The sequence below is a fragment of the Mus musculus genome, chromosome 15, assembly GCF_000001635.26.
Source record: "Mus musculus strain C57BL/6J chromosome 15, GRCm38.p6 C57BL/6J".
Taxonomy (NCBI): domain Eukaryota; kingdom Metazoa; phylum Chordata; class Mammalia; order Rodentia; family Muridae; genus Mus; species Mus musculus.
In genome coordinates, this window is record NC_000081.6 from 29,371,164 (window position 1) to 29,395,017 (window position 23,854).

Genomic DNA, 23,854 nt, shown 5'->3' on the forward strand with positions numbered 1-23,854 from the left:
GGAATTTCTTTTTTGGTCCAGTCTATTTGGAGTTCTGTAGGCTTCTTGTATTAACATGGGCATCTCTTTCTTTATGTTTGGGAAGTTTTCTTCTATTATTTTGTTGAAGATATTAGCTGGCCCTTTAAGTGAAAATCTTCATTCTCATCTATTCCTATTATCCATAGGTTTGGTCTTCTCATTGTGTCCTGGATTTCCTGGATGTTTTGAGTTAGGATCCTTTTGCATTTTGTATTTTCTTTGACTGTTGTGTCGATGTTCTCTATGGAATCTTCTGCACCTGAGATTCTCTCTTCCATTTCTTGTATTCTGTTGCTGATGCTCGCATCTATGGTTCCAGATCTCTTTCCTAGGGTTTCTATCTCCAGCGTTGCCTAGCTTTGGGTTTTCTTTACTGTGTCTACTTCCCTTTTTAGTTCTAGTATGGTTTTGTTCATTTCCATTACCTGTTTGGATGTGTTTTCCTGTTTTTCTTTAAGGACTTCTACCTGTTTGGCTGTGTTTTCCTGCTTTTCTTTAAGAGCCTGTAACTCTTTAGCAGTGCTCTCCTGTAATTCATTAAGTGACCTATGAAAGTCCTTCTTGATGTCCTCTATCATCATCATGAGAAATGTTTTTAAATCTGGGTCTGGCTTTTCGGTTGTGTTGGGGTGCCCAGGACTAGGTGGGGTGGCAGTGCTGCGTTCTGATGATGGTGAGTGGTCTTGATTTCTGTTAGTAGGATTCTTACGTTTGCCTTTTGCCATCTGGTAATCTCTGAAGCTAGCTGTTATAGTTGTCTCTGTTAAGAGCTTGTTCTTCAGGTGACTCTGTTAGCCTCTATAAGCAGACCTGGGAGGGTAGCACTCTCCTTGGTTTCAGTGGGTAGAGTATTCTAGTCAGGAAAGCACTCTTCTTGCAGGGAAGGTACCCAGATATCTGGTGTTCGAACCGGACTCCTGGCAGGAGTTGTGTTCCACTAACTAGAGGTCTTAGGATCCCTTGTGGAATCCTGTGTAGGCCCTTGTGGGTGTCAGGCGACTCTGTTGGCAAGGTAGCCCGGGGCTCGAGTGGAGCGGAAGGGGCTTGTGCCCCAGGTCAGGCCCGGGTAGTCTGCTTCCCTATGTACAGCAGTCTCAGGTTCCGTGCAATTGGATTGGGGCCGGCGCTGTGTTCCACTCACCAGAGGTCTTCGGATCCCTTGGGGAATCCTGTGTGGGCCCTTGTGGGTGTCAGGCGACTCTGCTGGCAAGATAGCCCGGGGCTCGAGTAGAGAGGAAGGGGCTTGTCGAGCTGTGTTTTCATTGCCTGGGCTTAACTGGGTTGGAGATTTACTGCAACAGAGATCCACTGGGGAAAATAAAGGAAGAGGGGTAGGAAGAGAGTCAAATGATAAACCAAGATATGTAATTAAGCCTTAAGGAAACCTACCATCTCATATGTACCTAGAATCATTCATAATAAAAATATGTATTTGAGAATTTTTTACTTTGTTTATTTTACTCATTATTCATATTATAACCCTCCCCTATCCTCCCAGTCTCCCTCACAATGTCCTTTCCCAACTCCCTTAAGAAGGGGGCAGCCTCTCCCTTCATATAAACCCACCTTGACACATCAGTTCACTGCAGGACTAGGTGAGTCCTCTTGGACTTAGGCGAGACTGGCAGCCCAGTTAAGGGGAACAGGATCTATAGGCAAACAACAAAATCAGGGAAAACAACTCCTCCAGATTTTGTGGGGTATGGCATAAAGAACTACATATGTTTGTGGGACCCCAGTCCAGCCAATGTAAACTCTTTGGATGGCGGTTCAGTCTCTGGGAGCCCCCAATGTTCCAGGCTATTTAACTCTGTTAATCTTGTGGAGTTTCTATCCCCCAGGGGTTCCTCAATCCTTCCTGAAACTTTTTTATTGATTATTTTATTTATTTACATTTCAAAAGTTGTCCCACTTCCCAGTCTCCCCTCTGCAAAACCTCATTACACCCCCTCTCCTTTGCCTCTAAGAGAGTACTCATCCACTCTCTCCCTCCTCACTACTCTAGCTTCCTCCTTTGTTGGGGCAACCAGCCTCAACAGGACCAAGACCGTAATCCCTCCCATATTGATGCCAGATAAGGCAATTCTCTGCTCCATATGTAGGAGGAGCTATGGACCCATTCATGTATATTCTTTGGTTGGTGGTTTAGTGCCTGGGAGCTCTGAGGGGTCTAGTTAGTTGATACTGTTGTTCTTCCTACGGAGTTGCAATCCCCTTCAGATCCTTCAGTCCTTCCCTAACTTTCCCACTGGGGTCCCTGGGCTCAGTCCAATGGTTGGCTATAAATATCTGCATCTTTCTTAGACAGGTGCTAGCAGAGCAACACAGAGGGCAACACTACTAGGCTCCTGTCTGCAAGCACTTCTTGGCATCAGCAAGAGTGTCAGGGCTTGGTGTCTGCTGATGGGATGAATCACAAGGTGGGGTGGTCATCTGGATAGACGTGTGCTCAAATATGTTTATAGCAACCTTATTTATGATAGCTAGAAGTCACCCTCATAAACTTCCTTGAGCCTCTACCAGTCCAGGTCTCTGAAATGTCTCCTCTCTGCCTGCTGCCAATTTCCATGCATGAACCTAGCACTCTCTCCACGGTTCTCCCAACACCTGATCTCCCCTGTCCCACCGAGTTCCCTTCCTCCATCCACCTCTGATGACTATTTTATTTCCCCTTCTGAGTAAAATTTAAGCATCCTCCCATGAGCTCTCCTTGCTATTTAGATTCTTTGGATATATGAATAATAGTGAGGATATCCTGGACTTATGGCTAATATCCACTTACAAATGACTACAGACTTACTATTCATGTTTTTGAGTCTGGGTTATATCAAGTAGGATGACATTTTCTAGTTCCATCCATTTGCCTGAAAAATTCATGATGTCCTTGTTTTCAATTCTGGCTAATATGAGTAAAGGTACTATTAAAATAGTTGAACAAGTGCTCTAGTGAGATTGTGGAGCATCTTTTGTGTATATGCCCAGAGAGGTATAGCTAGGTCTTGAGGTAGAACTATTTTCAATTTTCTGAGAAACCTACAAGTTGAGTTCCAGAGTGATTGTGCTTGTTTACACTCCTACCAGCAATGGAAGAGTGTTCCCGTTTCTACACAACCTCACCAGCATGGACTGTCTCTTGAGATTTTTGTTTTTTGTTTTTTGTTTTTTTTTTTTTTTTTTTTTTTTTTTTTTATCTTAGTCACTCCAGTAGGTGTAAGGTGGAATCTCAGAGTTGTCTTGATTTGTATTTCCTTGGTGACTAAGGAAATTGAACATTTCTTTAATTGTTTCTTAGCCATTAGAAATTCCTCTGTTGATAATTCTGTTTGGCTCTGTACCCCGTATTTTAATTGGGTTCTTTGGGTTGTTGGTGTCTAACTTGATTTATTTATATATTTTGATATTAGCCTTCTGTCACATGTAGCGTTGGTGAAGTTCTTTCCCATTCTGCAGGCTGCTATTTTGTCCTATTGGAGGTGTCCTTTGCCTTCCAAGAGCTTTTCAGTTTCATGAGGCCCAATTTATTAATTATTGATTGTAGTGCCTGAGTTATTGGGTGTTCTCTTCAGAAAGTTATCTCCTCCACCCATCATTCAAGGATAGCTCCCATTCTCTCTTCTAATAAACATAATGCATCCAGTTTTATATTGAGGTTTTTGAAGTACATGGATTTGAGAAATTTTTACATGACCTAGTTATATAGATACATATAGTAGGTGTATATAAATTCGACCAATTCTGCTAATAAGTAATTTTACGTAAAAAATTGAGTGTATACTCTGTTACTTTATTTTTATTCAAAGGAAAACGTGCCACAAATGAGATGTGCTATTTCATTTTACATAAAAATGTTAACCATGGCAATTGTTCAATATAATACAAAATATATCATTCAATAATTTTCAAATTTGGTCAATATTTTCATTTTAAATTAGCCAATCTTGAAAATGACACTATACATAAATATTAACATAATAACTACCTTGAATTTTTCAGTAACTATGCACATATATGCAAATACACATGTGTAATACAAATTTGCAGTAATTATTAGAAACTTTTAAGGAGAAATTGTTGATATTACTTTCTTAAAACAACGTAAAAACGTATTTAATAATTTTTAAATGAAATGCAAGTCAAATAACAATTTCTAGGTCAAATACTCTAGCATAATGCATACCAAGGGTATGTAATTTAAATGTTGAGAAATATTGATAGAAAAATATCGAAAGCCTTTTCTATATGTAAGCCATTATGTTTCTTGTAAAAGGAAATACCTTGTTTCCACAATAAAAAAAGTAATTCGTAGTATACAATACTCTTATGTCCATACTGGGTTGTTTCGGGTAGTATTCCCTGGTATTGCATCACGTGACCACAAGTGCAGCTTAGAATCTATGAGCTCAGAACAAAGCTCCAGTGACATCACAAAGTGGAACATTGACATTCATTGCCAAACTACTTTAGATTCATTATTTGTTTGATTTTGACTTAATTTTTGGCCATTGAACATCTAGAAAACTTTTCCACGGGCATTTTTTTTAATTACATATTTTCCTCAATTACATTTCCAGTGCTATCCCAAAAGTCCCCCATACCCTCCCCCCCACTTCCCTACCCACCCATTCCCATTTTTTTGGCCCTGGCATTCCCCTGTACGGGGGCATATAAAGTTTGCGTGTCCAATGGGCCTCTCTTTCCAGTGATGGCAGTTTTTATGCTCAATCCAGAGTTCTGCTGTAGCCCCATATAGTGCTGCTAGTTTCTAAAGCTGGGATAGTCAAAACAACGGAGACCAGCTGTTTACCAGGGGAGCTTTGAAAACTTTTATGCTCCAAGCTGAGTTTCACTGAATGTCATAGGAATGACTGGGACAGGCTCCGCCAAAGGAATACGATATATCTGACTTCCTTTTCAAGTGATCGTTGATGCAAACTTGAAAAAGTATCTACTTTCTATATAAAGAACAGTGACACGATATTTAGAGGTTGACTGCTCTATAGTGTTCAGCAGTCATTGATAAATTGGAAGGAAAGTACCATGAGGACTGGGGGTATAGAATAAAACAGGTAAAGATAAGTTACATGGGTGTATTTGGGGGTAAAATATATTTTGTATGTAATTAATGTAGAATACCTATAGAGGACCAAAGAAAATAAGTGTGATGTAATTTAAGGGTGAGAAAATCTCCCATAGACACTCGGTGAGGTGAGGTGACAGGGTTTAGCCGCAGCCTGCAGTTCGCCTGTTTTTTGTGTCTGCACCCTTGATAGGCAGTTCCTTTCCACAGCAGTGCTGGCTTCTTGCTTTCTCAGAACTAACAGATCTCATGGCTTTTCCTGGCCTTTTTATCACACAGCATCAATATAGGCATGGCTCTGTTCAATTCTCATCAGACAATATTTTGGAATTTTATACGACATGTCACTTAGTATAGCAGATAAATATGGCTTTTGGTTCTTAGCAATTATGCCATCATAGATGAGAATTCAATCCCAGGTCTTGAATTTAGGAGGCTTTACCTACTACCTCAACAAATGACATATAATGCAAAAGATACACACATCTCAAGAAATTGCTAATAGTTGTTATTACTGGGACTGTTCTTCCTAGAATTTATGGAACATGCATTAGAAAAATGAGTATGTCTTCTGAACTTAAATGAGTTAGACAGTGGATCTCACAGCTGTTTGCTTGAGAGCAATAGAGTCCTTTGTCATGTCTTTTGAAGTTACATACACATACATATTTCTCTGGTTTCTCCTTCAGATTAGGCCTAGTGCATTATTAATTGTATTATGCTTTAGCCAGTCTCAGAGGGAACCCTATGAAGAGTCAAATCTCTGTCCAGTGTGCTGCAGAAAGTCCTGACTCGTCAACTGTTTCTATAGTAAAATATATGGTCTAAGCACAAGTAAGAAAGTTATGTGGCACTGTGGAGCTGGGATGTGTTTGTTAAGTTTTTCTTCTTTCTTTTTTTCCATCAGTGTTGTTTGTAGTGTTTTAAGTTTTAAGTTTTAAGTTCTTGTATATTCTGTGGAGGATCCATACTTCTGCAGCTACACCACAATCCTCACCTCACAATCTCTTGCTATGAAGTTGTGCAGTTCTCTAAACCAGCCCTTCTGATGCATAGATCATTTTACTACACTAGTGCAGAACACAGATTTCAGTTGCTGCCCTAAGACTATGATAAAAGCTTCGATTCACATTATACAATAGAGTATGACTTTCCTAAAGAGAAAATATATGAAATAGGAAAATGGGGAATTAGGATAAGAATGGTTTCTCCTCTTCCTGTGGCTGAGACCACTCTTCTTTAAAATACAAATATTTTCATTTTCCTTGCTTATGTCAGTTTAATTCCAATAAGTACAATGTTTTTTTTCTAAGCTCACAATGGTTCTTTAAATTCATTTTCATGTTTAATAGCCATCACAATGTCACCATGACACTGAATTTAAAATTAAATGACAGGTTGCCCTAAAGTATAATGTAATATATTATATTAGTCAAATGGATTAGACACTGTGTGAAAACCAGGGTATCTTATTAGGAGATTGCTAATAGTGCCAGAAATGCAGAAACCTGAAGTTAAAAGCCACCAAGATTCTGGCTCTTGGCAAATAGGATCTGAGTCATGTACCATCATGTAAATAACTACAATTAACTAATGTTATTTTCAAAGGCCATATATCATAAAGAAAGTAAGCAAGTTTAGAGCATTAGATATACCCGTTTACGTAGTGTTCACTTGCTCAAGAAAGCAGAGCATTATGGACATACCTTTTCATTTGCAAAATTGCACTATATTAGAGGATACATTACACGACCACCTCACATGCAACAAGCTATTACTCTGGCCATTTCTATCATTTTCCCTTAAGTTACAGAATGGCAGGGCTAGACGTTGAGAGTAGGCTGTAAGAAGCTGTCTCTTGATCTCCTCCCTGTGTTTTGCTTCCTTCACTATGAGCCTCCATATTTGTGCAAACGAGACCCTCATGTTTTTGGTTAACCAGCTACATCAGTACAATATGCTGTGAGGTTCCTTTCAGTGAACTGGTGAGCAAGACATGCACAGTTTCCAGATTTTCTACTTTCTATCTCCACTGATTTTTAATTTTTTCTATATACTCCTCTAACAGTGAAGCTCTTTGAATAGGGATTTGAGACGGAATGCCTCTCTGGCCATTTACTGAAACAGATCTCAATAACCTAATTATTCCTACCAGTTGTCTTCTTAAAGACATTGATTCCTTTTAAACGTAAAAGTCTGAAGTTCTTGGAACAATGAGGCTAAATCGGGAGAGAATTAATATAACCAGAAGCTACCATGTGATTGGTTGAAGCATTTTATTTTCACATTGGAGGACTCTCCTTTCCTCCTGCTCTCATGGGGATTTGATGCTCCTCATATATAGCCTTTATTTTGTAGTTCCTGTTGAAGATATCACTTACGGGTAGAGGAGCTGATTCATTACTCTAAGTATTCTGAGTAATTATCTTGGAAAACAATTCTCGTCTTCACTCTCATTTTTCTTTAGTTATCTGTGCATGCTATCACAGGAAGCCTAAAACACACTTCTCAGGGTATCATCAGGTTAAGAGGATGCTCATATGTGAGACAGAAGAATGAAGATATGGTTTTCCATTTATTATTTTTTTCCGTATTTTAATTCCTATAGTTCATAGTGGCAAATATATAGAAATATTAGTTGGTCATGTGGCTGTTTATCAAGAGAGGATACACATCCTCCTACCTTCAAGGCAGATAGTGATTTTGCAGATTAGAGCAAATTACCCCAATTGTTGAAGTATTTGCAGTAATATTTTTGTAGATGCTCTTCATCTGAATAAGGGCACCAGCTCTGGTTTCTGCTGTCCAAGAAGATTTTTTCCAACTAGTTAATTGAGCATTGAAAGACAACATGAGAAGAAACACAATTCACTTTTTAAATTTAATGTTATAAATAGTACTGGGGGAATCACCCTCCCTGACCTCAAGCTGTACTACATGGTAATGGTAAAAGCCACCAGGTGTTGGTACAGAAACAGTCAGATTGATCAGTGGAATAGGAGTGAATTAAACTCACACAATTGTGGACACTTGATCTTTGACAAAGAAGCCCAAATCCTAAAGTGGAAAAAAAAAGAAAGCATCTTCCACAAATGGTGCTGGTCTAACTGGCGGTCAGCATGTTGAAGAATGCAAATTGACTCATTCTTATCTCCTTGTACAAAGATCAAGTCTAAGTGGATAAAGGGCTTCAACAGAAAACCACATAGTCTGAATCTAAAAGAATAAAAGTTGGAAATAGCCTCTAAACCATTGGTACAGGGGAAATTTCCTGGAAAGGACATCAATGGCTCAGACTCTAAGATCAACAACTGACTATTGGGACCTCATGAAATTAAAAAGCTTCTGTAAGACACAGGACATTGTCAATAGGACAAAATAAGACAGACTGGGAAAAGATCTTCTCTAACCCTACACCAGGTAGAGGGCCAATATCCAATATATAAAGAATTTAAGAAGTTAGAATCTAAAACGTCAAATAACTCAATTAAATAATGGGGTACAGAGCTAAACAGAGAATTCTCAATTGAGGAATCCTGAATAGCCAAGAAGCACTTAAATGTTCAGCATCCTTAGTCATCAGTGAAATGCAAATCAAAACAATCCTGAGATTCTGCCTTGCACTAGTGAGAATGGCTAAGATCAAAAATTCAAGTGGCAACACACGCTGGCATGGATGAAGAGAAAGAGAAACACTCCTCCATTGCTGGTGGGATTGCAAACTGGCACAACCACTCTGGAAACCAATCTGACACTTCTTTAGAAAACTAAAAATAGTTCTACCTCAAGACCCAGCTATATCACTTCTGGGCATATACACAAACGATGCCCCACCATACCACAAGGTTGCATGCTCCACTATGGTCATAGCAGCCTTATTTGTAATAGCCAGAAGCTGGAAACAACCCAGATGTCCTTTAACTAAAGAGTAAATAAAGAAAATGTGGTTCATTTACATATTGAAGTACTAGTCAGCTATTAAAATGAGGGCATCATGAAATTTGCTGGCAAATGGATGGAAGTAGAAAATATCATCCTGAGTGAGGCAACCCAGACCCAAAAAGACATGCATGTATGTACTCACTGATAATGGATATTAGCCAAAAAGTTCAGAATAGCCATGATACAACCTTTAGGAAGCTTTAAAAGAAGGAAGGCCTAAGTGTGGGTACCTGAAACCATTTTAGAAGAGGAATAAAGTAATCATAAGAGGCAAAGGGAGGGAGGAACCTGTGTGTGAGAGGAGAGGGAGAAGGAGAAAAGGAAGGACAGGATCAGGTATAGGGAGAAACAGGAGGGAAGCTCAGAGGGCCAGGAGAAGCAATCAAAATATGCAGCAGTGGGCTGGGGTGGAGGTGGGAGGAGGAGGGAAATGGAACCTCTAGAAAGGCCCAGAGACATAGAATGGGAGAGTCTACCAGGACTCAGTGGGGATGACATTAGCCCCAAATTGGGATGGTCACTGGATGGCCATTCCTTCAGTCTCTGTCTCATTTTTGTCTGTGCATTTCTTTAGACAGGAATAATTCTGGGCCAAAGTATTTGAATGTGGATAGGTGGCCCAGTCTCTCCACTGGGGGCCATGTCTATCTATTGGAGGTGGTCCCTTCAGGTTCCATCTCCCCACTGTTGAGCATTTTGGCTAAGGTGATCCCCAATGAATCCTGGGAGCCTTTCACGTCCCATGTCTCTGGTACCTTCTAGAGGTTCCCTCTGCCCCTATCTCCCACAGCTGCATATTTCCATTCATTCTCCTGGCCCTCTGAGCTTCTTCCTTGTGTCCAAACATACCTGATTCTTTCAGCCCCCTTTCTCCTTTCCTTCCCCTCTCCCATCCAGGTCACTCCCTCCCTCTGCCTCCCATGATAATTTTGCTCCCCTTTCTAAGTGTGATTCAAACATCCTCATGTTGTGTTGGGCTTTCCTTCTTTTAAACTTCATAAAGTCTGTGAGTTGTAGTATCACAGGTATTCTGTAATTTTTTGATTAATATCCACTTATCAATTCATGTCCTTTAGGATCTTGATTGTCACTCAGGATGATATTTTCTAGTTCCATCCATTTGCCTGCAAAATTCATGATGTCCTCATTTTTAGTAGCTGAAAAGTATTCCATTGTATCAATTGAACCACATTTTCTGTATCCATTCTTCCATTGGGGGATATCTGGGTTGTTTCCAGCTTCTGGCTATTAGAAATAAGGTTGTTATGAACATGGTGGAACATTCAACCTTGAAGTATGTGGGGAATCTGTATATGGCCAGGATGGTATAGTAGGGTCTTGAGGTAGGACTATTTCCAAATTTTTGAGGAACTGTCAGATTGATTTCCAAAGTGATTGTATCAGTTTGCAGTCCTTCCAGCAATGGAAAAGTGTTCCTCTCTCCACATCCTTGCCAGCATGGGCTGTAACTTCAGTTTTTGATCGTAGTAATCTGTGAATGTATCAGTGGTATGTTCTCTCTTTGTACCAGCTTCAATTTCTGTTATGGAATCTGTGAATGTATCAGTGGTATGAACATCTTTGTACCAGCTTCAATTTCTGTTATGGTTTGTATATGCTCTGCCCAGGGAGTGGCATTATAACAAGTTGTGGCCCTGATGGAGTAGGTATGTCACTGGGTATGGGCCTTAATACCCTCATCCTAGCTCCCTGGAAGTCAGTCTTCTCTTACAGGCCTGCAGATAAAGATGTATACTTCTCAGCTCTACCTGCACCATGCTGATCTGGTTACTGCCATGCTTCCGCCATGATGGTACTGGACTGAACTTCTGAACCTGTAAGTCAGGCCCAATTACATATTGTCCTTATAAGCGTTGCCTTGGTCATGGTGTCTGTTCACAGCAATAGAACCCTAACTAAGACAGAAGTTGTTACTGAGAACTGGGGAGCTGCTGTGATAGGCCTGGACATGTTATTATTTGGTAGAATATGGATTTGGGGACTTTGGATTTGAAAAGCAGTGGAATGCCTTAGGTGGAGTTAGTGGACCATGAAAGACTTTGTAGATTAGGGTGATTTGGATTGTGGGAGCCTGGTTCTATAGGTTTCAGAAGAGAAGAATTTTGTGACCAAGAGACTGGTTTGTGATATTTTGGTGAAGAATGTGACTGATTTTTGCTCCTGTCTGAAGAGTCTACTAACGCTAAGATAAAGAGATTTATATAAATTGCATTGACAAAGGAACTCGCAGAAATATCTACCATAGACTTTGTTCTCTGGTAAAATCTCATGAAGGGCATTTTAAACAAGCATAGAGAGCTTAGAAAGGAAGAAGATAAAATACATGTTTTAAATATTAGAAGGGTATCAGGAGGTAAAATGGAGTTTAATCCTACGATGTAGGAAATAGCAGATGAAGGGAGTAGGAGTTTGAGACAAGATCCTATCCAGCTAAATTTATATCCAGGCATGGTGGTACACACCTTTAATCCCAGCATTGATAGAGTAATAGAAAAAGGGGGGTCATGTTCCAGCCCCAGATAGCAGCAGAACTCAACAGTTTAGGCCATTTGACTCTCTGACTTTAGGGTCAAGAATAGAAAGGACTGCTGGGTCAATTGATGCTAGTTAGCTGGAGCTAAGAAATTATCAGTGATTAAGAAGAGACCAGCATCACTGAGGTGAAATCTTCTGGGAAGTGGTTTTTGAGAGCACAAAGAAGCTGTGTTCCAAAGATAGCCAAGGCTGTACCTTGTGCTGCAGCTGTACTCGGTAATGTTTAAGAGTCACACAGGTTGTACTGGTTTTTAGGGCATATAGGAGTCACGAAGAACAGCTGAAGCTTGGCCCTGTGAGAGGCCATGGAAGGGCATTGGTGAATGTGCAGCCTCAGTTCTAATTGATGTCCAAGGATTAAAGGGGTCATGCAAAGGATTTGAGGCTTGGCACCATGAAGAGAGCCTCTGAGAGGCTATTGGTGAAGCCCAGTTACAGTGAAAAAACCTAAGTGTGTTAGAGATGCCGGTACTATGGGATGATCACCAAGAACAGCAGCAGCAATGGAGTGGATCAACCTGAGCCTTAGCATGCTATAGAGGGCAGAGCTGGAAAAAATGACAAAAGGCCAAAAAATCATGTATGAATCCCAGATATTAGAACAAGAAGCTGTAACCTTAAAGTTGACTTGGAGGCCCCAAGATGTTCACGATACCAGAGCTATGAGATATCTGCTGAGGAAAGCTTCTAACAGGGAGTGGAACCAGCCCCAGAGAAAGAACTTTGTTGTAATCAACAAAGTGAAAAAAGAGTTGAAGAACTAAAGAGTGTTTTCACATCAGACATGGAGATGCAGAGTTTGGAGTTTGCCCAGCTGGTTTCCTGTCTTGCTTTGGAGATTACAATTAAGTGATTGGATGGATGTCAGAAGAGACTTTGATTTTTGGACTTTTAACATTGTTGAGACTGCTGTAGACTATGAGGATTTTTGAAATTGGACTAAATGAATTTTGCATCAATCTTTGTCTAGGTATGGCTGCCTTAGACGTATATTTTGGACAAACTTATGGGGGCCAGGGAGTGGAATGTCATGGTTTATATATGCTTAGTTCAGGGAATGGCACTATTAGAAGGTGTGGCCCTGTTGGAGACGTGTCACTGTGGTGTGTGGGCTTTAAGACCCTCATCCTAGCTGCCTGTTGACCTTATAAGAGTTGCCTTGGTCATGGTGTCTTTTCACAGCAGTAAATCCCTAACTAAAATAGTTCCTACATCCCTGTCCTTGTATTGAATTCCTGTTTCCTCTTATGGATTGTAACCTATAAGTGAAATAAGTTATTTCATTCTATGTTGCTTTGGTCATGACATTTCATCCCAGAAATAAGAAACCAAACTAGGACAATGCACGTGTAGTTTTTCATTATTTCATATTCACTTAGTCTTGGACTCAAGCAAAACCTATCTTATCTTTTACACCTATTATATTTTCTCACATACAAAAATATGACTGCTAAGCCCTAAACTTTTCTTGTCACTGAGACCTCACGCTAACATCAACATAATACAAATAAGTTTTAAAAGTCCCATAATTTTTAAAGAGTACTACTTTACTGACTTTTGAATTATGGTGTCACTTGATGTGGCAGTATCATCTGTCTCTTGTCATCACTGCTTTACTGAAATGGTACTAGACTGGAAGACTCTCTCGTCATTCCCTTCAGAGTAGCTGCCTAATTCATTTTACATTGTCTCCTCTTTTAATCACGGAGAACTTTTCTTTTGGAATTCTCCTTGGGGTTACTTATTCCCCATTTCTAAGAGAACTTACCTAGTCCAATGCTTTCAAATTGTACCCAGTGCTTAATGTCACTAAACATCGTGGACCAAATAGATGTCTGTTTTGAATTTCAGTGTTATGAAAGAAAATACTTCACCAATCAAATAGCCCCACAAAGCATCCAATTTTTGTATATGCTAATTGTCTTCATTTTCAGAAAATTCTCTTTGCTTTCTCTTCTCACTCACAGGTATTTTGATGAAGACTTAGGTTTTACATTGTTTTTCTTTCAGGCAAGATTGTAGTGCCAAAGAATTTTCTCTCCCTTCAAAATCTATTAGGAGGCTCATTCAGTCTCTTAGCCGTCCCTGCCACCCCATCTCTCTGAACATTACTTGATATTAAAAGTGATGAAGTCACATTAAGCGGAAAGGATGGCAGGGACATGCATAGTTTCACCTGACACATATGTGGCATTTCTTTAAGCTTCTGAATTTCTCATAGCCAGAACACCTGGATACAAAGCACACAAAGGACACCTGAGGACTTCTAGTGAGATAAACTTGAAGAAAGAAATAGAAATCTCAGTACATTTATTTTTATGTGTTTAACATATAACATTATAAATAATGATTATGTGAATAATATGTAAAAATGTTGGCTTTCAAAAACTATTTTCATCATTTTGACGTATTCTTTCTGCAAATTATTAAAGGATAATATATTCATGAGACGATAAATGGAACATAACTAGAATTTAGGAAGGTGGTCCTAATAAGGACTCCTAGGAAGGGGGAGAAACAGAATCTCAACTGGGCATTTATTGTAGCCAGTCAAAGCTTCCAGTGGTGGGACTAGATTGCATTTAACTGTGTTCTTGGCCATGAGCATCCAAAGGAAATCCCCAGCAACTCAGGCTGTTGTGAAGACCAAAGTTTGCTCTATGCAAACTGACAATAGGCCACCATTGTTAAGGAGAACATTCATGCAACTCATTAAACATTGAGAATTTGAGCTTGTTCCTAGATGGAGACTCCACTCTATGGTCTAGTCTCTTTGGCAAGAGAAGGTATTCTGCAGGTTACCTAAAGAGAAACATGGAAACCAACTCAGTCACAAACCTTTGACCTACAATCATCCCTAACTAAGCTATGCTAAGGCAATAGCTACATAGAACTTGTGGGAATAGCCAACAAATGTCTGATTTGATTCACACGAGGACAAAGAACCCACACCTGAAACTCCTTGGGTAGCCAAGAACAAGAGAATAGATAGTTCAGAGACCTAGGCTAAAACCTAAAAATACTGGTCAAAAATAAAAATGTCAATAAAAAGATTCCTAATGATATTTCTCTCTACTTGAAGATGAGTAGCTCATCCAGTCATCAGAGAGCAGACATCATCAGAGAGGTTTCTTCCAGATGTAGCTGGAAACAGATGTAGAAACCCAAAGCCAGGCATGTGAAAAGAGTCTACTTTGAAAGTTTTCATCACATCCATTCCACAGATCATAGGGGGCCCTATGCAAACGGAGGCAGAATATTGTAAGATTCAGAGGGGATGAAAGACATCAGGAGAGCAAGGCCCTCTAATCAATTAAGCAAGACACATATGAGCTCACAGAGACTGAAACAGCAAGCACAGAGCCTACACACGTCTACACCAGGTCTTATCTATATAAAATACAGATATTAGCTTAGGATTTTTATGGAATTTCTGACTATGGTAATAAGTGGGTCTTTGACACTTTTGCCAATTCTTGAGACTTTTGGGTCCTGTTGAGTTGCTGTGTTTAACTTTGATATGATTTTTGCTTTATCATATTATATTTTATTTGGTCATGTTTGGGTTTTGTAGCATAGAAGCCTATACTTTTCTAATGAGGAACAGAAAAGGAGTGGATCTTAAGGGGAGGGGAGGGGAGTGGAGATGGGATGGAACTGAATGAAAAAGAGGGAGGGAAAATATAATCAAGATATATAATGAGAAAGAAATCTCTCAAAAATAATTTCAATAAAAGACATAAAAGAAAACCTAAAAATCTATATTTTAAAGATTGTTATATAATATGCTCATTCTGAGATATAAGATATTGACAGTTCAGTAGTTAACAATGGCTTGGATTTCATTAATTCACTCATTTTATTAATATATAAAAATAAAATATAATTATATAAAGTAAAACTACCACTTCAAAGTTGGATAAAACTAACCAACAGAAGAAAAAGAGCCCAGGAAAAGACTCAATAATCAGAGAACCACTCATTTGCTCACTCAAGATTCTCATAAAACACTAAACTGGAAGTGATACACACTTGCAGGCCCTGTCTATGGAGAGCTCCAGGCTCTACAAGTTTATATGAGCTTTGCCTTGCTCTTTTGGTGTTCTCCTTCCCATTTGGTTCTTTCAGTCCTTCTGCCTCATCTTCCTCTGTGTTTCCTGTGCTCTGAAAGGAGAAAGAGATATGATGATGATGATGATGATGATGATGATGATGATGATGATGACGGTGATGATGATGACGGTGATGATGACGACGGTGATGATGACGATGACGATGATGATGACGACGACGATGATGATGATGACGATGATGATGATGATGGCCCTTGGAACTGACTGCTGGAGGCCTCTCTCTCTCTGAGCAATGTGTGACTGGGTCTCTGCATTTCTTCCCATCTGCTACAGGAGGCAGCTTCCCGGAAGATAGCGTAACAAGGCACTGATCTATGAGTTCAGCAGAGCAGCATCAGGAGCCATTTAATCCCTTCATTCTGATCTCTGGTTTTACACCAGTGTTATCTTGTCAGTTTTACCTGCCAGGAGACAAAAGGTATCCGTGTTCTCATAGAGTGACTCTGGGATATCAAGCACTGAAAAACTGGCCTCATCTGCAGTAGTAACTGACCAACATGAAATGGACCCCGCAGTTCTTTTTGTGTGTGTGCAGTTTCATTTGATTATAAGTTGATGGGATTGGAGCAGAGTATGAATTTATTTATTCATTTATTTTGGTTTTGGAGGTTATGTTATTGTATTGGAATTTTGATTATGTTTCGAGTAATAACCTAAAAGTTGAAAGAGTAGGGAGAGGATATGAAAATACTAGAGGAGGGAAAGAATATTATAAAGTACATTTAAATTTAAAAATTATTTTAAATAATGAAAAGGTAATATAATTTAAAGAGAAAATAATAAAATTTTATTGAGTGGTTATTAAATAAAATGCATAAAAGAATACAGACATAGTGATTTGGGTGGCAGAAGGAGGCAGATATGTATGAATTTGATGCTAGACTTATCTACAAAGGAAGTTCCAGGCCAGCCAGGGCTAATAAAATCGTGTCTCACAAAAAGAGTGAGATATATTTTAAAAAGAAAGGTTTTTTCCTAAGCAAAAGACCTAAGATAACTTAGATAAATTATAGCCACTTTTTAAATATTTAAGATCATAATATTTGACGTTATTAAATTTGGAGAGTGTAGAGATGAATGCAGGACCTTAGGCCTGCTTGGAGAGTGTTCAGTGTGCTACATCACAAGGTATCAATGTTACTTTTAACATCAGTCATTACTTAAAAGGTAGCTTAAATTGATTTTGGATTGATTGAAAAGTGCATTTGCTACAATGGAGGCTGCCAATAAAATTAGAGTAATATTTAACTTTATTTCACACAAATCAAATGAAAATCACAGGTGTGAAGGAAACCAGAAACAAATATAAAATGTCTCTAACTTTGTTGCCAATATAAAATTAACAGTTTCTCATGCTATCTGTAAAACAAAACAAAACAAAAAAACAAAAAAAACTTAATATCCTTTTCCTAGTCTATAGTTGTTGGTTAGATGTATTTTTGCCATTATAGTTTTTACTGTTAAAGTCCAAGACTTTATATATCATCTCAAGTAAGATGATACCAATATTTATAAGTTGAATTGTGGTCAATATTGTCTCATTACCCACACAGGGATAATATGAAACTTAAATTGTTAGATTGATTGTGCAAGGTGATAATGAATCTTTTTTAATTTCTCAATCCCTTAAGCTCTTCTCACAATATTTTAATAAAAGTATGCTCTGCTCATCTACACTAATCAAAAGGTCATTAATAAGTAATTACTTACAGTCGTTCCATAGAATGAAAAATGCTTGCTTCTGAGAAAATAAAGATAAATAAGATAACTGTTTCTGAGATCTTAATATTGTGAGAGGAATTATGAGGCTGGGACTTGTTTCTGTTACAAAAACCTAATCTAACAAGGACAAGGCCTTAGGTCCTGGAGTCAACCCAAAGCCATTAAAAGAAAAAAGAGATTCATCTAGTGTGGGTCATGAATGAAATTCTATTCTCTCTAGTGAGTAGAACTTCATTTCTTGACACAGATTTTTCTCATAATGAAATTGGATCAGTGGCTTATTCGTTTTTTTAAAAAAATATAATTAGGCACAAGTAACAGTGGAAAAAGCCTATTCAGTTAAGGCAATCAAAATAATTGCATCTTAGTAATTGACATTAGGTAAATTGATGCCTGCATGAAGGAGACTTGATTAGAATTCTGAATTTTGAGAGAAGCATTCATATCTCACCTGAAAATATATAACAGTGTTGCAGACACCATGCAGAAGGAGCTGTGGTGGGCAAGTGAGCTTCCTGGAGTGGGTTTGCATGGCTGCAATGGATATGCATTTGCTCCAAGGGAAGTTTGTCTCTAGACTGCTTCTTGCTATTGCTGTGCCTTCTCATTTTCTTTTTTTTTTTTTCATTTTTTTTTATTTTTCTTTCCATTTTTTATTAGGTATTTAGCTCATTTACATTTCCAATACTATACCAAAAGTCCCCCATGCCCACCCACCCCCACTCCCCTACCCGCCCACTCCCCCTTTTTGGCCCTGGCGTTCCCCTGTTCTGGGGCATATAAAGTTTGCGTGTCCAATGGGCCTCTCTTTCCAGTGATGGCCGACTAGGCCATCTTTTGATACATATGCAGCTAGAGTCAAGAGCTCCGGGGTACTGGTTAGTTCATAATGTTGATCCACCTATAGGGTTGCAGATCCCTTTAGCTCCTTGGGTACTTTTTCTAGCTCCTCCATTGGGAGCCCTGTGATCTATCCATTAGCTGACTGTGAGCATCCACTTCTGTGTTTGCTAGCCCCCGGCATAGTCTCAAAAGAGACAACTACATCTGGGTCCTTTCGATAAAATCTTGCTAGTGTATGCAATGGTGTCAGCGTTTGGATGCTGATTATGGGGTGGATCCCTGGATATGGCAGTCTCTACATGGTCCATCCTTTCATCTAGCTCCAAACTTTGTCTCTGTAACTTCTTCCAAGGGTGTTTTGTTCCCACTTCTAAGGAGGGGCATAGTGTCCACACTTCAGTCTTCATTTTTCTTGAGTTTCATGTGTTTAGGAAATTGTATCTTATATCTTGGGTATCCTAGGTTTTGGGCTAATATCCACTTATCAGTGAGTACATATTGTGTGAGTTCCTTTGTGAATGTGTTACCTCACTCAGGATGATGCCCTCCAGGTCCATCCATTTGGCTAGGAATTTCATAAATTCATTCTTTTTAATAGCTGAGTAGTACTCCATTGTGTAGATGTACCACATTTTCTGTATCCATTCCTCTGTTGAGGGGCATCTGGGTTCTTTCCAGCTTCTGGCTATTATAAATAAGGCTGCTGTGAACATAGTGGAGCATGTGTCCTTCTTACCAGTTGGGGCATCTTCTGGATATATGCCCAGGAGAGGTATTGCTGGATCCTCCGGTAGTACTATGTCCAATTTTCTGAGGAATCGCCAGACGGATTTCCAGAGTGGTTGTACAAGCCTGCAATCCCACCAACAATGGAGGAGTGTTCCTCTTTCTCCACATCCTCGCCAGCATCTACTGTCACCTGAATTTTTGATCTTAGCCATTCTGACTGGTGTGAGGTGGAATCTCAGTGTTGTTTTGATTTGCATTTCCCTGATGATTAAGGATGTTGAACATTTTTTCAGGTGCTTCTCTGCCATTCGGTATTCCTCAGGTGAGAATTCTTTGTTCAGTTCTGAGCCCCATTTTTTAATGGGGTTATTTGATTTTCTGAAGTCCACCTTCTTGAGTTCTTTATATATGTTGGATATTAGTCCCCTATCTGATTTAGGATAGGTAAAGATCCTTTCCCATTCTGTTGGTGGTCTCTTTGTCTTATTGACGGTGTCTTTTACCTTGCAGAAACTTTGGAGTTTCATTAGGTCCCATTTGTCAATTCTCCATCTTACAGCACAAGCCATTGCTGTTCTGTTCAGGAATTTTTCCCCTGTGCCCATATCTTCAAGGCTTTTCCCCACTTTCTCCTCTATAAGTTTCAGTGTCTCTGGTTTTATGTGAAGTTCTTTGATCCATTTAGATTTGACCTTAGTACAAGGAGATAAGTATGGATCCATTCGCATTCTTCTACATGATAACAACCAGTTGTGCCAGCACCAATTGTTGAACATGCTGTCTTTCTTCCACTGGATGGATTTAGCTCCCTTGTCGAAGATCAAGTGACCATAGGTGTGTGGGTTCATTTCTGGGTCTTCAATTCTATTCCATTGGTCTACTTGTCTGTCTCTATACCAGTACCATGCAGTTTTTATCACAATTGCTCTGTAGTAAAGCTTTAGGTAAGGCATGGTGATTCCACCAGAGGTTCTTTTATCCTTGAGAAGACTTTTTGCAATCCTAGGTTTTTTGTTATTCCAGATGAATTTGCAAATTGCTCCTTCTAATTCGTTGAAGAATTGAGTTGGAATTTTGATGGGGATTGCATTGAATCTGTAGATTGCTTTTGGCAAGATAGCCATTTTTACAATGTTGATCCTGCCAATCCATGAGCATGGGAGATCTTTCCATCTTCTGAGATCTTCTTTAATTTCTTTCTTCAGAGACTTGAAGTTTTTATCATACAGATCTTTCACTTCCTTAGTTAGAGTCACACCGAGATATTTTATATTATTTGTGACTATTGAGAAGGGTGTTGTTTCCCTAATTTCTTTCTCAGCCTGTTTATTCTTTGTGTAGAGAAAGGCCATTGACTTGTTTGAGTTTATTTTATATCCACCTACTTCACCGAAGCTGTTTATCAGGTTTAGGAGTTCTCTGGTAGAATTTTTAGGGTCACTTATATATACTATCATATCATCTGCAAAAAGTGATATTTTGACTTCCTCCTTTCCAATTTGTATCCCCTTGATCTCCTTTTGTTGTCGAATTGCTCTGGCTAATACTTCAAGTACTATGTTGAAAAGGTAGGGAGAAAGTGGGCAGCCTTGTCTAGTCCCTGATTTTAGTGGGATTGCTTCCAGCTTCTCTCCATTTACTTTGATGTTGACTACTGGTTTGCTGTAGATTGCTTTTATCATGTTTAGGTATGGGCCTTGAATTCCTGATCTTTCCAGAACTTTTATCATGAATGGGTGTTGGATCTTGTCAAATGCTTTTTCTGCATCTAACGAGATGATCATGTGGTTTTTGTCTTTGAGTTTGTTTATATAGTGGATTACATTGATGGATTTTCGTATATTAAACCATCCCTGCATCCCTGGAATAAAACCTACTTGGTCAGGATGGATGATTGCTTTAATGTGTTTTATTGAGGATTTTTGCATCAATATTCATAAGAGAAATTGGTCTGAAGTTCTCTATCTTTGTTGGATCTTTCTGTGGTTTAGGTATCAGAGTAATAGTGGCTTCATAAAATGAGTTGGGTAGAGTACCTTCTACTTCTATCTTGTGAAAAAGTTTGTGCAGAACTGGAATTAGATCTTCTTTGAAGGTCTGATAGAACTCTGCACTAAACCCGTCTGGTCCTGGCCTTTTTTTGGCTGGGAGACCATTTATAACTGCTTCTATTTCTTTAGGGGATATGGGACTGTTTAGAAGGTCAACTTGATCCTGATTCAACTTTGGTACCTGGTATCTGTCCAGAAATTTGTCCATTTCGTCCAGGTTTTCCAGTTTTGTTGAGTATAGCCTTTTGTAGAAGGATCTGATGGTGTTTTGGATTTCTTCAGGATCTGTTGTTATGTCTCCCTTTTCAGTTCTGATTTTGTTAATTAGGATTTTGTCCCTGTGCCCTCTAGTGAGTCTAGCTAAGGGTTTATCTATCTTGTTGATTTTCTCAAAGAACCAACTCCTCGTTTTGTTAATTCTTTGAATAGTTCTTCTTGTTTCCACTTGGTTGATTTCACCCCTGATTTTGATTATTTCCTGCCATCTACTCCTCTTGGGTGAATTTGCTTCCTTTTTTTCTAGAGCTTTTAGATGTGTTGTCAAGCTGCTAGTATGTGCTCTCTCCCGATTCTTCTTGGAGGCACTCAGAGCTATGAGTTTCCCTCTTAGAAATGCTTTCATTGTGTCCCAAAGGTTTGGGTACATTGTGGCTTCATTTTCATTAAACTCTAAAAAGTCTTTAATTTCTTTCTTTATTCCTTCCTTGACCAAGGTATCATTGAGAAGAGTGTTGTTCAGTTTCCACGTGAGTGTTGGCTTTCTGTTATTTTTTTTGTTATTGAAGATCAGCCTTAGTGCATGGTGATCTGATAGGATACATGGGACAATTTCAATATTTTTGAATCTGTTGAGGCCTGTTTTGTGACCTATTATGTGGTCAATTTTGGAGAAGGTACCATGAGGTGCTGAGAAGAAGGTATATCCTTTTGTTTTAGGATAAAATGTTCTGTAGATATCTGTCAGATCCATTTGTTTCATCACTTCTGTTAGTTTCAGTGTGTCCCTGTTTAGTTTCTGTTTCCATGATCTGTCCATTGGTGAAAGTGGTGTGTTGAAGTTTCCCACTATTATTTTGTGAGGTGCAATGTGTGCTTTGAGCTTTACTAAAGATTCTTTAATGAATGTGGCTGCCCTTGTATTTGGAGCATAGATATTCAGAATTGAGAGTTCCTCTTGGAGGATTTTACCTTTGATGAGAACGAAGTGCCCCTCCTTGTCTTTTTTGATGACTTTGGGTTGGAAGTCAATCTTATCAGATATTAGGATGGCTACTCCAGCTTGTTTCTTCATACCATTTGCTTGGAAAATTGTTTTTCAACCTTTTATTCTGAGGTAGTGTCTATCTTTTTCTCTGAGATGTGTCTCCTGTAAACAGCAAAATGTTGGGTCTTGTTTGTGTAGCCAATTTGTTAGTCTATGTCTTTTTATTGGGGAGTTGAGACCATTGATGTTAAGAGATATTAAGGAAAAGTAATTGTTGCTTCCTGTTATTTTTGTTGTTAAAGTTGGCATTCTGTTCTTGTGGCTATCTTCTTTTAGGTTTGTTGAGGGATTACCTTCTTGTTTTTTCTAGGGCATTGTTCCCGTTCTTGTATTGGTTTTTTTCTGTTATTAACCTTTGAAGGGCTGGATTCGTGGAGAGATAATGTGTGAATTTGGTTTTGTCGTGGAATACTTTGGTTTCTCCATCTATGGTAATTGAGAGTTTGGCTGGGTATAGTAGCCTGGGCTGGAATTTGTTTTCTCTTAGTGTCTGTATAACATCTGTCCAGGCTCTTCTGGCTTTCATCGTCTCTGGTGAAAAATCTGGTGTAATTCTGATAGGCTTGCCTTTGTATGTTACTTGACCTTTTTCCCTTACTGCTTTTAGTATTCTATCTTTATTTAGTGCATTTGTTGTTCTGATTATTATGTGTCGGGAGGAATTTCTTTTCTGGTCTAGTCTATTTGGAGTTCTGTAGGCTTCTTGTATGTTCATAGGTATCTCTTTCTTTATATTTGGGAAGTTTTCTTCAATAATTTTGTTGAAGATGTTTGCTGGTCCTTTGAGTTGAAAATCTTCATTCTCATCCACTCCTATTATCCGTAGGTTTGGTCTTCTCATTGTGTCCTGGATTTCCTGGATATTTTGAGTTAGGATCTTTTTGCATTTTCCATTTTCTTTGATTGTTGTGCCGATGTTCTCTATGGAATCTTCTGCACCTGAGATTCTCTCTTCCATCTCTTGTATTCTGTTGCTGATGCTCAAATCTATGGTTCCAGATTTCTTTCCTAGGGTTTCTATCTCCAGTGTTGCCTCACTTTGAGTTTTCCTTATTGTGTCTACTTCCCTTTTTAGGTCTAGTATGGTTTTGTTCATTTCCATCACCTGTTTGTATGTTTTTTCCTCTTTTTCTGTAAGGACTTCTACCTGTTTGATTGTGTTTTCCTGTTTTTCTTAAAGACTTGTAACTCTTTAGCAGTGTTCTCCTGTATTTCTTTAAGTGATTTATTAAAGTCCTTCTTGATGTCCTCTACCATCATCATGAGATATGCTTTTAAATCTAGGTCTAGGTTTTCGGGTGTGTTGGGGTGCCCTGGACTGGGCGAAGTGGGAGTGATGGGTTCTGATGATGGTGAGTGGTCTTGGTTCCTGTTAGTAGGATTCCTACGTTTACCTTTCGCCATCTGGTAATCTCTGGAGTTAGTAGTTATAGTTGACTCTGTTTAGAGATTGTTCTTCTGGTGATTCTGTTACCGTCTATCAGCAGACCTGGGAGACAGATTCTCTCCTCTGAGT

The 23,854-nt window shown here is 39.0% G+C and overlaps 1 long non-coding RNA gene across 1 annotated transcript; it reads right to left on the reverse strand.

Moving 5' to 3' along the window:
* Window positions 1–1,303: 1,303 nt before the first annotated feature.
* Window positions 1,304–4,370, reverse strand: Gm41281. The gene is made up of 3 exons (XR_875093.1): window positions 4,296–4,370; window positions 1,588–1,670; window positions 1,304–1,329 (listed from the first exon to the last, which is right to left on the reverse strand). It is a non-coding gene; the product is annotated as a predicted gene, 41281 (long non-coding RNA).
* Between the last annotated feature and the right edge of the window lie 19,484 nt (window positions 4,371–23,854).